The 16,813-nt window shown below is 34.2% G+C and overlaps 1 long non-coding RNA gene across 2 annotated transcripts in view; it reads right to left on the bottom strand.

Annotated features, from left to right (window-relative positions):
- LOC139076975 (uncharacterized) overlaps positions 1–16,813 on the bottom strand; it is a 300,141-nt gene that overhangs the window by 125,992 nt on the left and 157,336 nt on the right. For both annotated transcript variants that reach the window (XR_011529061.1, XR_011529062.1), the window contains exon 2: positions 10,775–10,984. This is a non-coding gene — a long non-coding RNA (uncharacterized lncRNA). The remainder of the gene's footprint in view (positions 1–10,774; positions 10,985–16,813) is intronic.

The raw sequence follows: 16,813 nt of genomic DNA, 5'->3' as shown, positions 1-16,813 counted from the left end.
GATATAACAAAGCTGAGGGAGTTCATTATCACTAGACCTGCCCTGCAGGAAATGCTCAAGGGAGTCTGGCAGGGTGAAATGAAAGAACACTAAATGGTAACTTGAAGCCATATTAAGAAACAAAGATTTCAATAAATGTAAATGTAGGGGCGATTATAAAAACTAGTAATATTGTAACAATGGTTTGTAACTCTACTTTTTGTTTTATACATGATGTAAGACCAATACAAAAACAACAATAATTATTAGTCTAAAAACTAGTTTTATTGTAGCTTTGGTTTGTAACTCCACATTTCCCTTCCAATTTAATTTAACAGTCTAATGCATTTAAAAAATTAGCTTACTTTAGGGGCATGCTATGCATACAGATGTAATTTTATGACATCAATCAATAACTAAAAGGGGTGGAAAAAGAGTTGTAAATGAGCAGAGGTTTTGCATGTTGTTGAAGTTATGCTAGTATAAATTCAAATTACATTGTTATAACTTTAGGATGTTAAATGTATTCCCCATAGTAACCATAAAGAAAATACCTACAGAATATACCCAAAAGGAAATGAGAAAGGAGTCTAAACTTCACTACAAAAAAATCAACTAAACGCAAAAGAATACAGTAACGTAGAAAATGAGGGCCAAAAAAGCTATTAGACATATAGAAAACAAAAAGTAAAATGAGAGAGGTAAGTCCTTCCTTATCAGTAATTATTTAAAAATAAGTAAATTAAACTCTCCAATCAAAACACAGGGATGGCCAGAATGCCTAAAAACACATGATCAAACCAAATATTGTCTGTAAGAGACACATTTGAGATCCAAAGACACAAATAGAATGAAAGTTAGAGAATGGGAAAAGATATTCCATTCAATTAGTAACCAAAGCAAAAGTGGCTATGCTAACATGAGATAAAATAGACATTAAATCAACAAGGTTGCAAGAGGCAAAGAAGTACATTACATATAAAGAAAATGTTTAATATAGTAAGATGATATAGCAGTTATATACATTTACACACCTAATAACAGACCATCAAAACATATGAAGCAAAAACTGACAGAATTGATGTGAGAAATAGACAGTTATATAATAATAGAGACTTCAATACTCCACTCAGTAATGGCTAGAACAATCAGACAGAAAATAAGTAAGAAACAGAAGACTTAAACAACACAATAAACCAATCATATCTAATAGGCATATACAGAACACCCTACCCAACAAAAAAAGCATACACATTCTTCTCAAGTGTACATGGGATATTTTCCAGGATAGACCATATGTTAGGCCACAACTTAAGTCTCAATAGACTTAAAAAGACAGATATGATATAAAGTACCTTCTCTGACCACAACAGGATGAAGTTAAAACTCAACAACAGAAGTAAAACTAGAAAATTCACAAATTTGTGGAACTTAAAAAAACAGCCTATTTGAACTGTCAATGAGTCAATGAAGAAATCACAAGAAGAATTAGAAAATGCTTAGGGACAAATGGAAACAAAAACACAACATACCAAAACTTATGGGACATAGTGAAAGCAACGCTAAGGGGGAAATTTATATTTATAAACATATATTAAAAAACAAGAAATTGGGGCTGGCCTGGTAACATAGTGGTTAAGTTTACACACTTTGCTTTGGTGGCCTGGCGTTTGCAGGTTTGTATCCTGGGTGTAGACCTACACACTGCTCATCAAGCAATGCTGTGGTAGCATCCCACATATAAAATGGAGGAATATTGGCACAGATGTTAGCTCAGGGACAATCTTCCTCAAGCAAAAAGAGGAAGATTGGCTACAGACGTTAGCTCAGGGCAAATCTTCCTCAACGAACACAAACAAACAACAAACAAGAAATGAGTGGGGGAAATAGGGAGACATTGGTAAAAGAGTACAAAATTTCAGCTATAAGATGAATATCTGAAGATCTAATGTAAAATATAGTGACTATAGTTGATAACACTGTATTGTATGATTGATATTTGGTAAGAGTAGAACTTAAATGTTCTCACTAAAATAAAAAAAGATAAATATGTGAGGTGATGATATGTTAATTAACTAGATGGAATGGATCCTTTCACAGTGTGTACACACATCAAATCACTACAATGTACACTTTAAATAGCTTCCAATTTTATATATTAATTATACCTCAATAAAACTGAAATTAAAAAATAAAAAATCAATATAATATACAAAACAAGAAACACATCTCAAAACTTTACACTTAAGGAACAAGAAAAAGAACAAATTAAACTGAAATCTAGCAGAAAGAAGAAAATAACAAAGTTAAAGCAGAGATAAACAAAATAAAGAAGAGAAAAACAATAGAGAAAAATCAATGAAACCAAAAGTTTGTTCTTGAAAAGATCAACAAAATTGGCAAACCTTTAGTTAGATGGATTTTTAAAAAAAGAGATAGACACATCACTCAAATCACTAAAATCAGGAGTGAAAGTGGGGACATTGCTATCAATTCTACAGAAATAGGTAGGATTATAATAGAGTATGATGAACAATTTTATGCCAACAAATTGGATAACTTAGATTAAATGGACAAATTCCTAGAAACACAAAACTTATCAAGACTAAATCACAAATAAATAGAAAACCTGAATTGATCTGTAACTAGTAAGAAAATTCAATCAGTAATCAAAAATCTTCTGACAAAGAGAACCCCAGGATCTGGTGACTTCACTGGTGAATTCTACCAAGCATTTAAAAAACTAATATCTATCCTTCCCAAACGTTTCCACAAATGAAGCAGAGGGAACACTTCCTAACTCATTCTTTGGGGCCAGCATTATCCTGATACTAAAGCCAGAGAAAGACACCACAAAAAAGAAAGCTACAGACTAATATTTCTTATGAACATGAATGCAAAAGTCCTCGACAAAATACTAGTAAACCAAATTCAGCAGCCTATTAAATGGATTATACAACATGACCAAATGGAATTTATTCCTGGAATTCAAGGATGGCTCAACATATGAAAATCAATGTAATATACTACATTAGCAAAATGAAGCATAAAACCACATGATCATCTCAATGGATCTAGAAAAAGCATTTGACAAAATCAACAATTTTCATGATAAAAACAGTCAACATACTAGGACTAGAAGGAAACTACTTCAGTATAATAGAAGCCATATAAGAAAAAGCCCAGCAAACATCATACTCAATTGTCAATGACTGAAAGCTTTTCTTCAAAGATCAATAACAAGGTGAGGATGCCCACGTTTGCCATTTCTATTCAACATAATACTGGAATTTCTAGCCAGAGAAATTAGGCAAGAAAAAAAGAAATAGAAGACATCTAAATTGGAAAAGAAGAAGTAAAATGACTGCTGTTCACAGATGACATGATCTTATATGTAGAAAATCCTAAAGATTCCACAAAAAAACTATTTGAACTAATAAATTAGTTCAACAAAGTAACAGGATATAGTCAACACATAAAAATTAGTTTCATTTTTATACGCTAACACTGAATAATCTGAAAAGAAAATTATAAAAATATTACATTTATAAAAACATCAAAAAAATTGAAATATTTAGAAACTAACTCAAGCAAGGAGGTGAAAGACTTGTAAAATGAAAACAACAAAATTGCTGAAAAATTAAAGAAGATATAAATAAATGGAAACATATCCTATGTTCATGGATTGGAAGACTCCATATTCTGAAGATGTCAGTAGTACCCAAAGTGATATACAGATTCATGCAATCCTTATCAAAACCCCAATGATGTTTTTTTAAGAAATAGAAAATTCAACCCTAAAATTAATGTGGACTCTCAAAGAACTCTGAATAAACAAAATAATCTTGAAAAAGTAGAACAAACTTGGAGGGCTCACACTTCCTGATATCAAAACTTATAACAAAGCTACAGTAATCAAAACAATGTGGTACTAGCATAAAGGCAGACATACAGACCAACAGAAAAGAAGAGAGAAGTCCAGAAATAAACCCTCACTTATATGGTCAAATGATTTTTGACAAGTTGTCAAGACCATTCAATAGGGAAAGGATAGTCTTTCCAAAATATAGTATTAGGAAAACTGGATATCCACATGCAAAAGAGTGAAGTTGGACTTTTATCTAACAGCATATATAAAAATTACCTCAAAATGCATCAAAGACCTAAATGTAAAATGAAAAACTATAAAACTCTTAGAAGAAAATATGGGACAACAGCTTCACAACATTGGATTGGCAGTGATTTCTGTACACAAATGGCACAGGCAACAAACGAAAAAAAAACAAATTGTACTCCATGAAAGTTTTTAAAATTTTTGCATCAAAAGACACTATCAACAGAATAAAAAGGCAGCCCACAGAATGAGAGAAAATCTTTGCAAATCATATATGTGATAAGGGATTAACATCCAGAAAATACAGAGAACTCCTAAAATTCAACAACAAAAAATCCAATTAAAAAATGGACTAAGTATTTGAGTAGATATTTCTCCAAAAAAGATATACAAATGGTCAACAAGCACATGAAAAGATAATCAACATCACTAATAGTTAGGGAAATGCAAATCAAAACTACAATGAGATGACACCTCACACCCATTAGGATGGCTATGATAAAAAACAAAACAAAGGTCCAGCCTTGATGGCCTAGTGGTTAAAATTCAGCACATTGCGTTGGTGGCCCAGTTTGGTTCCTGGGTGTACAACCACAACACTTGTCTGTCAGTAGCCATGCTGTGTCAGCAGCTCATATAGAAGAACTAGAAGGACTTAAAACTAGAATATACAATTATGTACTGGGGCTTTGGGGAGGAAAGAAAAAAGGAGAGGAAGATTGGTAACAAAACTTAGCTCAGGGCGAATCTTTCCCAGCAAAACAGAACAAACCCAGAAAACAAGTGTTAGTGATGATGTCAAGTTGGAACTCCTTACTATTGGTAGGAATGTAAAATGGTAAAGCCACTGTGGAAAAAAATATGGCAGTTCCCCAAAAAATTAAAAACAGAATTACTGTATGATCCAGCAATTCCACTTCTACGTATATACGTAAAAGAATTGAAAGCAGGGTCTCAAAGAGATTATTTGTACACCCGTATTCACAGCATCATTGTTCATAGAGCTAAAACATGGAAGCAACCAAAGTGCCCATTGATGTATAAAAAGATAAGAAAAATGTAGTACATACATACAATGGAATATTATTCAGCCTTAAAGGAAGGAAATTCTGAAATACGCTATAGCATGGATGAACCTTGAGGACATTATGCTAAGTGAAATACACCAGCCACAAAAAGATAAGTACTCCATGATTCCACTCATATAAAGTATCTAAAGTAGGCAAGCTCTTAGAAACAGAAAGTAGCATGGTGGTTGCCAGGGGACAGGGGAAGGAGGAGTGAGGAGGAGTTATTTAATAAGTATAGAGTTTAGGTTTTTAAAATGAAAAGAGTTATGTAGATGGATTGGATGGTGGTGATGGTTGCACAAAATTATGAATGTATTTAATACCACTGAACTGTACGCTTAAAAATGACTAAGATGGTAAATTTTATGTTGTATGTATTTATCACAATAAAAATCTGATGAAAAAAGTCAACAACGTTTTTCTTAGAATTTCTTTTTCAAACTGAACAGTATCCTCGAAGGGACTATAATAGGCCCTTTTACCCAATCTCAGATGATTGGAAGCAATCTTTAACCGTAAGGCCATCTGGAGGGTTTGCAAACAGCAGCCAGAGAGCAGAGGTTAATGGGAATACAGTTACTTCCAGCTGGCATGTCAAAATTAGTATAACAAACTAAACCGACAAAACTATCTTTTCATTACCTGCTTTCTTTTTATGCATTTCCTCCAGAGCAATATGTACATTTACTTTCCTGAGAAAATCTCCTGCCCCTCTCTTCTGTTAAAATAATAACATCTCCATAAACCTGCTTCACTGGTAATATATTCTTTACTCTTCAGTACTCTCCCTTTCATTCAAAATCTCTAAAGAATAAAAACAAGTAGAATTACATTTCAATAATCTACCACTCTAAATTTTGGAATTATCAAGTACTGCCACTTAGGCAAACCTGAGGAGACAACTGTCTCGGTCTTAATTCAATATTCTTCACAAAGATACCCATTTCACATTGCTTATTAGTTCCTGCATATACAATAAAGAAGGCTATGGAGAGGTCATGGGGTTATGGATTTATTCATGAGATCCAGATAGACGATATGACTTTTTATGTTTAGAATGAATCCAATGAACTACATCACTTCTGTCATTTCAAGTGACTGTTGTCAGGATGCCGCGTCATCAATAAAAATGTTAATTATTAGTATACCACTTACTAATGCAATCAAATACATAATACAGTCATGTGTCGCTTAATGACGGGGATACATTCTGCAAAATGTGTCGTTAGGTGATTTCGTCATTGCGCAAACATCATAGAGTGTGCTTACAGAAACCTGGATGGTACAGACTACTACACACTTAGGCTGTATGGTACTGATATTACGGGACCACCATCACATAAGCAGTTTGTCGCTGGCCAAAACATCACGTGGTGCGTGACTGCATATTTTATAATTACAACTATTAAACCAATCCACGGATGAAGGATTAAGTCTGTAAAGCTGCAGTGATCATTTATACAAGCATTCTTAACACAACCACTAATTTTGATATCACTAATATTAGAAGTTGGATTTTGTGTGACTTAATATTAGGGTTTTGTGCTATGGTAGCTCTGTGATCAGATTCCTGGGTTCAATTTCCAGCTCTGCCACTTATATTTGAATGACCAGCTACCTGATCTCCCTAAGCTTCAGTCTCCTCATCTGTAAAACATGTATTATAGTTGTGTTATCTCATATGGTTTCTGTAAAGATAAAATGAAACATGATTTAGGAACTTAGCATAGTGTCTGACATATAGTCAGTGTTTAATTAATGTTGGTTTCTAGTATTTTTAATGAACCATACAAAGACATATCTCTAACTTTCTTCTTATTAAACATAAAAATTATAATTCCTACAAAAATAATGCTATACTTCCTAAAAAATGTGAATCTATGGAGATATACCAGACAGGAAATACTTCTACATTATTATTATTTTTTTGCCTGTTGCATGTATGAAGATGAATAGAGGCAGCCTTCGGCAAAACTTTGAAGTTTCACATCCCCAGTTCTTTCTACAAAAAGTCTTGTTTTACAGCATGCCGACACAATTTTAGTCTCTGACTCATTATTTTTCTTCTCACTAGTCCTAAAACACATATATACCTATTTCTTCTTCTTCAACTCTATTTCTTAAAAAAAAATTATAGAGGGCAACACTAGGTGCTTAATTTTATTCAATCGGAATCTTCATACTATTTCCTTGTTCGGTTCCTTTCATTCATCTTTATCTGTCCCTCCTCTGCATCCTCTATATTTGTTTCAGGAAATTTTAAATTATACACTCAATCTACATATTCTCAGAAAGTTTGATCATATGACTACCTAGGAAACTGTTTTTCAATACTAAGAAAAATAATACCAGGATTAGTGTCTGCTTTTCTTCCACTGCAATTCTTTCCTTTTCTTTCTTTCTTTTTTTTAAAAACAGTTTATCTATCGACTATAGAGTTCCATTCCTTAGCAAACATAATATGCTTAATAATTTCCTATTAGGAGTCTCTGAACTCTGTTTATCTTTGCTAGAGCTAGCATTATCCAAATTGATTCTCATAAAATAAAATATATGGTCAATAATTAATTAGCCAAGCAAATACGTCTTTGTGTCTTCCTTACCATAGGCAATATTGGAAAGTTGAAATTGTAGAGACATTTTTGGGAGTGAAGGCTGCCATATTTTTGAAGGGACAAGGCAAGTCCTATGGACTAGCTCATTTAGATAGGGAACCCTAGGGACTAAAGATGAGTGGTCATCCAAAATGGTCAAAAGGAAGAAGAGACACCAGGTCAATACATGCCGTTTGAAATCAGGCAGTTGAATTCTAGAACGAGAAACAGAGAGGAGACTATGCCAACATCATCTGAAGCTGGATAGAAAGAAGAAAGAATATAGAAATAAGGAATGAGGACAACTGAATGATATATAAGTTGGCTTGGTTAAAAGTATAGTTTCAAGAAGACCCTGCAAAGCATTATATTAATAAAATACTTACCATGACCTTGACTTAATGTGATAACCCAATTTTGTAATCCAATTCAGCAAACATTTATTGAAAGCCTATTATGTATTATGCATAGTATTAAATAACACATTAACGATTATACTGTGTACTAATATGACGTTCTTCTTCTTACTATGATTATTGTCTAATAGAATAAATCAGTAAGGTTGTAAAATTTGATTTAATTTGGCAAAATTGTAAATTAATGACACGGAGTATGAATTAAGCTGGACAAGTCAAAGATGGTTGGTTATTTTTATGACCTATGATAAACTTGTAATATTATAAGAGAGGGAAAAGCAATTCTACGTGAATTCAAAACTTTAAATAATAAAATAAAAACAAATATTAATCTGAAATACAGAAAGTAAATGACATTCTAAGTACAGAAGCATTTGAAGATATCACAAAGGCAAATGGTGAGCAATGTGATACATAAGATTAAACTTTTTAAATTTCTTCCATTTCTTTTTTTTTTAAACAGTTTAATGGTTTCTTGTTTTGGGTGTTATTTTTTGCTGATGAAGATTCACACAGAGCTAACATCTGTTGCCAACCTTCCTTCTTTTGCATATGAGCTGCTGCAACAGCATGGCCATTGACAGAGAAGTGGCACAGGTCTGTGCCCAGGAATCGAATCTGGGCTGCCAAAGCAGAGTGCGCCGAACATAACCACTAGGCTACCAGGGCTGCTCCCTTCCGTTTGTTAACATTTGTAAGATGCAACAAACTGAAAAATTTGTCACAAAGATGACAGACAAATGCTTAATATTAATTCATAAACAAGTTTAAAAACCATTGCAAAGTTTATATTAATTTATCAGTGGAAAAAGTGGCATAAATATTCAAAAGACAATACACTGGGTAGGTAATGAAATGACTGTTAAACATTTAAATTTCCAATCACGTAATTCAAGAAAGTTCAGCTTAAAGAATAATGATATATTATTTCTCCTATTGATTTACCAAAACTTAAAGAAAAATATTACCCATGATCAGGACATAAAAAAAGAGTCAACAAAAAAGGAGAAATTAAAATAATAGAAGAAAAGTAAATGATGACAATTACCTTCTCAAGAAAAAAAAAAGGGGATTTGAGATAGAGCTTAGGTAAAGACGTTTCCTTAAAATGCTTTTTTTCCCCAGACGTCAGGGAAGGATGAAACAATCTGTACGTAGAGACAGTGATGGATTGAAATGTGGAGGTGAAATGAGAGAGCCTGGGACAAGTGTCTTGATTTTGGCTAAATGAGAAGCAAGATTAACAGCTAGAAGTAAAGAAGGATATGGAGAAATCAGAATAGTGAAAACCCTGAGCAGTTAATGAAAGGAGGCTGCCAGAGAGCAGCAAGAATAGGAATTATATTTGGACTTTGTAAATTGATGGTGGACCAAGTCTGTTACTGTGTAGAATTTTCTCCTCTCCTCCCTCATCTCCAGCAGCTACTCTGTCATCTACTTATAGACTGGATGCTTCAATGATTAGAGACCAGTAGTGTGCCAGGGAAGGGCATCAATAAAATAACTTACTCAGAGTCCCTTGATGGAAGAGTCCACTGAAGCGAGGGGAATGCTAACATTTGAAGAAAAAGTGTTGAGCCCTTGAAGTTTGTGGGTGAAATGAAAATAAAGTGATTTCTAAGGTGAATAGCATTAGTTGAGAAGTACATAATTGGGAATTCTGAAGGCTGAGGTGATGTCCTGGTACTTTTAAATCATGTAAATATGAGCTGGAGTAATCCCAGTAATATCCTCATTTTTACAGTGAACTAACTAAAACTTGAACAAGTCTTTTGACTATGCTTCTTTCAGTTCTGTGAGAGGTTCAAGCCTAAACATGCTTATATTTCTTATGGGCACTTATCTAAAAATCCAAAGGTCTATGCTTACTAGAAATATAGTGGGATGCTAGGGAATTGGTCAAGTTTGAAACCTTGATTAGTTAAAAGGCCAAGCAATATCGCATTTCTTCAAAGCCCTTTGGATGTGGTGTGTTCCCACAATTGCTACAAATGGTTCCAACTACAAACAGTTTCCTAGACTGCCCCTGTCCCCTACTCCAACCACTCATAGATTCCCATCATTGAAATTACCCAGATTTTCTCAAGTCACTTTCCATGTTTTCCATCCTCAAAGATTCACCATTTAATCAGCTTTAACACTCTAAATGAATATCCACCCACTAATTGATGGATTATAAATTTGCCCTTGTTACTTAACAGCTCTGTGACCTTGGAAAAATCACTTCATCTTTCTGTACCTCAAATTTTTTGCCTGCAAAAACGAATATTATAAATATTTTTTGAGTAACGTATGAAAATACCCAGCACACAGTAAAGGCTTGATAAATAATAGTCTCCTTCCTTCTTCTCCCTCTCAACAGACCTTCTCTGCTCAGATCCTCCTAGATATTCTCCTCTGATTAATTCCGTCCAACTCTTCCCTCAGAGCTACACACAGATCTCAAATCTTAAACCTTTCCTGGAAGACTCTTCTATTCCCACAAGTTCCTCTTGGATCCGTCCTCACCATAAACATTTTCTCCTTATTTCCTCAGCACCCTTCACCGTTTAGAATCTGACCTCTTTCAAAAGAAAATGTCAAACAACTCCTAAAAATTACCTTATTTCCCCTCAGTTGTAGGAGATTGCCAGGCAGACTGACACTCGCCCTGCGACACTGCCTTTGTGAGCAGCTGCTTCAGGGCTGTGAGTGAGTGCCTGTGGCTCTGTGGTTTCCTTTGGCTCTCATGTGCCTAGAATTAGGAGTTAATGGAGGTGGAAGGAGCACGTGGTGGTCAATGATTTCATATGAAGTCCTGTTGGTTTGTTTCTGTGAAATGGAGAAAAGCAGCAGTAAATACTTTGAATAAATACGGATTACAAAAAAGCAAAGTATGTGTATAGAATAAAATTGAGCATTTACTTAAACTGATGTGCACTTTTCAGGAATTTTAATTGTTTATTTGTAAGAAAACAGCAATTTCTTTACAAGATGAAGAGATTTAAACTCACACATTCTAGACGTGTGCTAATAAATATGAAATGTTAACTTCATATACAATTTTAAATTTTCTAGTAGCTATGTTGAAAAATTGTTTTAAAGTAACAACATATTTTATTTGCTATAATATATCCGAAATCTCATTTCAACTTATAATCAATAAAAAATAAGGTATTTTACATTGCTTTTTTTGTACCAAGTCTTCTATATTCAGGGGTAATGATAGAGATAGGATGACACACCAATGTTGACTTGGTAGATACAAGTTATGGTAGGCTGATAATAGCCCACACCACCGCCAAAGATATCCACATCCTAATCTACGGAACTTGTGAATGTTACATTATATGTCAATAAAGAACTTTGTAGATGTGGTTAAATTAAAGATGTTGAAATGGGAGATGATCCTGGATTATCGGAGTGGGCTTTAAATATAATCACATGTCCTCATAAGAGGGAAACAGAGAGACATTATACCACAGAGGAAGAAGAGAAGTAAACAATGTGATGACAAAAGCAGAGACTGGAGTGATGTGGCCATGTGCCAAGGATCATTCACAGCCCCCAGAAGCTGGAAGAGTCAAGAAACAAATTCTCCCCTAGAGTCTTCAGAGGGAATGTGGCCATGACGACACCTTGATTCAGGTACAGTGACACTGATTGTGGACTTTTGGTAGCCCCAACTGTGAGAGAATAAATTTCAGTTGCTTTAAGCCCCAAGTTTGTGGTAATTTGTTACAGCAACTACAGGAAACTAATACACATGTCATTTAGAGTAAAGTAATAACATTATATTCTCTCCTTTTTTGTCAATGTCTAGACGAAGGCCATTGGTCCTATTCCCAGAAACTGCCAATGAAATGCTCAATAAATGTTAGTGATGAAAATGTCTTACTTAATCTTCCATCTCATATAGTTTCAACTCTACCCGTATGCTGACAACTTCCAAATTTGTATTTCTATCTTTCACCACTCTTCTGTTCTCCAAAGTAATATTTCCAAATATCTCCTGCGCATTGCCACCTGCATGTACCACACTGATCAACAACTCATCATGTCCAGGTTGAATTTATCATCATAACTTAAAACTATCTCTCCCTTCCCTGGATTAGTTAATGGACCAGTCACTTGTATCTAGGGTGACCTTACTATGGGTTAGCCTAAGACAGCACTAGTTTATTCTTGTTCTTGCATCCTATTCAGTTTAGTCCTTGTTCTAAGTTTTCAACATATTTTTCATGAAGTCTTCCTATTTTTCAGAAGTTTTACAGTTAAGAAATGCCTTAAAATAACATGCATTTGGGAAACTTCCACTTTTTTGCCTCCAGGTTCTGCCATGGTGTCATTTAGTAGTGTGTGAGAACCAATTAAGTAAATAGAATATTCACTTTAACATGTAAGTAATCTGGAAAAAAAAAAAAAAGGGACTAGCAGTAACACTTCTGTCTCTTCCTGATCCTCTCCAGAGATAACAACCACACATGGTACTGTATGCGTGATAGAACAAAATGTTCTCAGATGTAAGCATCACAGAGAGGTACCTCCTTTTAGTCTCAAGGGGCAATGGAAGAAGTATTAGACACTACTGTCTTTGTTGGCCACTTGGTGTCCTGGCCACTTGGAGTCCCAGCCACTTTTGCCTGGCCTGTTCCATGGCCTGTGAGTTTAACAGGATTGCTAAGCCTCCACTTAGCAGGGGTTGTATGAAATGTGGGAAGGTATAGGTTAAGTATATTTGTTATATATGTAGGAAAGAGAGGCTGAGAGGTCCTGCCATAGAGCGTATAGCAGCCATCACACTCTTGCTATAATGGCTTTGTTCTATATTTTACGCTGAATATTTTTAACTAATTTCACTGACTGCTGGAATTTTCATTTTGCAATAAACTCTTTTAGCAGTGAGCAACCAAAAAATTTAAAATCCAAGAAATAGATGTTCAGTGAAAAATATATTACTTGCACAAAACACTTGTTGAAATTTATTATCCACCATAAATCTGCAGGAGAAGAAACAGCATTTAGTTTAAAATTTTGCAAAGAAAACCATGCCAGTAGATCATGATTTAATTAATATAGTTACACAAAGTAGGTTTACATATTACTTTGTGAAACGTGACTTTTCATTTAGATAAATGACTATTCTAAATTAATTTCACTCTTTTTCAATCTCAAGTTTTCTTGTGTATATACAAAATGAATAGCAACAACTGCTCATGGGTTGGCTCTATTTTCCAAAGAAAAATTTTGCAAATGATTAAATAGTGAGTAGTTTAAACTAGTCTCAACAGTTATTTCAAATAGAAAGTCAGTTAGAGTCATCCCAATAATAGTATATTTTCATCTAAACCAGGGACTCTAGGTAAAGCTTTGGAAGTTAATTATTCTTTGGCGAAATACCTGAGAGTACTGTCATTATGATTCTAAAATTAGTTATAATTTCAATCTTGAAGGTTAAGATGATATGCTTTCAGGGAGATAAAATATAAATATCTGTTGACCACGAATAGTAGCAAAGGCAATATTCTTTTTGATTTAAGAAATAGATGGTGAGTAAATATATTGAGAATTGGTTGTATACACACAAGATTAATAATTATATCCAAACAATCTGTAATATTTTACCAATCTAATATACCAAGCTGTATGCTGTAGCCTCTGCACATACACAAACACACTGACACATTAAGAGGATTTTCACACTTTCTCTCTTTGCTGCCCATCATCAATAAATCCATAGAAATGTTTTAGCCTTTAAAAAACCTTTTAAACCAATCTAAGTGTCCCAAAATGGTATTAAGTTATGTTGTGAAAGGGTTTTCTAAGTTTTGCTTACTTTTTTTCCAACCCTTTTTTGTTGGAAATCCTTTAAAATGTCAAAAATTGTCAACTTTGACACTTTCAGAAAATTGAAATTGAAACCAAAACTTAGAAATAGAATACAAATTTTTTCCTACTGAAACAAACAAAAAAAGGAACTTAGAAAATCAGATGATGAGAGTTCAAACAGGGCACATAATTTATTTTTGAAAATTGAAAATCTATAATTGAGCTCCAGAATAAATTGTCTTCTGAGGAAAAACTTGAAGGTCCTCTTTTCAATTGAATAAATTTATATTCTGTACCAGAATAGAATGAAAATAGAAGGCCTTTGTTTTTTGCAGCATCAAAGTTTGAAAACAATCATAGAGACATCTTATTTGATGAAATTTTCTGTAAAAATATTTGTTGAAAAAAGTTACTTTGAATAAAAGTAAAAAGGCAGTGCTGTTGAAAACACTTGGGCTAAAATTTTTACACACTTCAATAAAAAAATGTAGAACGAAGAATGTTATTCATTTAGCAGAATTAACTCTGAGCTTACATGTACCTTCGGAAAAAGAAGGAAGGATTTTCTCAACCAAAAATATTTCAGGCCTATAGAACTTTAACAATAGAAGTCGTCAACAACTTCAAATTGATTAATGATAAAATGAAACTTTGAAAAAGATTACAAGCAATTTTATTTAAAAAAACAAATTTATTTGAACATATTTAAAAATACATTCTTCAGTGGCATGGTTTTAGAGACAGATATGGCTACGAAACTGATTAAAGTGTATGGAAGTGAACCAAAGATAATCATTCTACTTATGTAATTGTTTTTAAATGTTTTGCTTTGTTTTGATTTTTATTTGGAAACTAATCTAAAAAAAAAAACAAAAAAACTAGTTTTTGAATAAATGTATTTTATATATTCACTAATGTAAAAACCAACAAATTCATTAAGAAATAAATGTCAACATAATAAACATTTGATTATTTTAGAACCCACTTTCACTTTCAGAAGTTTCCTGATTTGGTTAAACCTTCCTATCCAAACCTGAAATCATAGAGCCGTCCACCATCTTCCTTCTCTCTCACTGTCCTGACCTCACATGTAATAGATTACCATATCCTACCAATTTTTTTACCATATTTTCTTGTTTATCTTCACTTCCCTGGCTTCATTTAGGTCCTCATCATTCCTTGTAAAACTATGCGGTAACTACCTAGTTCAACACCCCCTTTACATACTCTCAATTCTTTAGACTGACTGCTCTCATATGAATTTTCAAAAACGAAAATCAGGGGCCAGCCCAATGGTGCAGTGGTTAAGTTCACACGTTCCACTTCGACAGCCCAGGGTTTGCCAGTTCAGATCCTGGGTGCGGGCCTATGAACTGCTTGGCAAGCCATGCTGCGGCAGGCGTCCCACATATAAAGTAGAGGAAGATGGGCAAGGATGTTAGCTCAGGGCCGGTCTTCCTCAGCAAAAAAGAGGAGGATTGGTGGCAGATGTTAGCTCAAGGCTAATCTCCCTCAAAAAACAGAAAAGACAGAAAATCAGACTTTGTCACTCAAATGCTATATGAGCATCAGGGGTGCAATACCAGCTATAGTCTAAATATCAAACTCCTTCAATGAAATTACAAAGTTTTCTATGATTTAGTTTCTGCTTTTGTCTTCATCATAGGCCTTGTCCCACCTCACTCATCTCAGGCCATATGCTCCTCTCTCTGCCTTTGCACATGACTTTTTCTCCCTCCTGGAGTTAGCATCTCTGTCTTAACTGCTTGGAAATCCCCTTGTTAGACTTCAAAACCTAGTTCAAGTGATGTTTCCTCTTGTTGCCTTCCTTATCCATGTTGCAAAGTTGAAATGACACTTCTCTTTGTCTGATGCCATGGTGTGCATGTGAGTGTAGATTTTAATCATTATTTTTAAGTCTTCCTTGCCTTCTGGACTATGAGACACCAAGCCATGACATTTAGCTTTGGATTTACAATGCCAACTGAAAATAGATACTCAGATATCTTTGTTTTCTCAGTGGATAGATGGACGGATAGATGAGTGAATGACCAGACTATTCACAGACTATTCAAGCTTGGTTCTTTATATTTTAGTATGCTATGTGTTTCTTATAGATATATGAAAACACACAAAATCAATGCAAAACTCAGAATATGTACAAGGCAAAAACTGAACAGATAGATAATGATAAAGGATTCAGTTTTATTTGTCAGATGTGTGTGAGTTTTTCCTTATTTTGTGTCCTAGATTTGGAAGTTTGCCTTCAACAATGCTGATCCTTGAATTTGCCAAGAATGCTTGCATTTGTGTATTTAATTAGACAATTTCTGGATTATTAAATAATTTAATTTTACATTGCATTATCATTGCTCAGCACAAATGGCACAAAGTGTACTGCATATCAAACTAATTTTTGTTATATTAATTTATTTTGTATCAGTATTCTTTTATTATAGTTACTCGAGAAAATGTAATTTCTTTCTCAGGTTCTATAACTGATATAAAACTGTGCTACTGGGGCCGGACCCATGGCCGAGTAGTTAAGGTTGCACGCTCCACTTCGGGGGCCCATGGTTTTGCCGGTTTGGATCCTGGACTCGGACATGGCACTGCTCGTCAGGCCACGTTGAAGTGGCATCCCACATGCCACAACTAGAAGGACCCACAACTAAAAATATGCAGCTACGTACCGGAGAGCTTTGGGAAGAAAAAGGAAAAATAAAATCTTTCAAAAAAACACAAAAAACAAAACTGTGTTACTGAAAACATAGTGCAGGAGGGTTAAATTTCAATATAAAGCATCAAATTATTTGTGATTGCCCAAAGGCT

The sequence above is a fragment of the Equus przewalskii genome, chromosome 18 (genome assembly GCF_037783145.1).
Source record: "Equus przewalskii isolate Varuska chromosome 18, EquPr2, whole genome shotgun sequence".
NCBI lineage: Eukaryota > Metazoa > Chordata > Mammalia > Perissodactyla > Equidae > Equus > Equus przewalskii.
The sequence above is the reverse complement of the archived record's forward strand: the minus strand, read 5'-3'. Positions and strand labels throughout refer to the sequence as shown.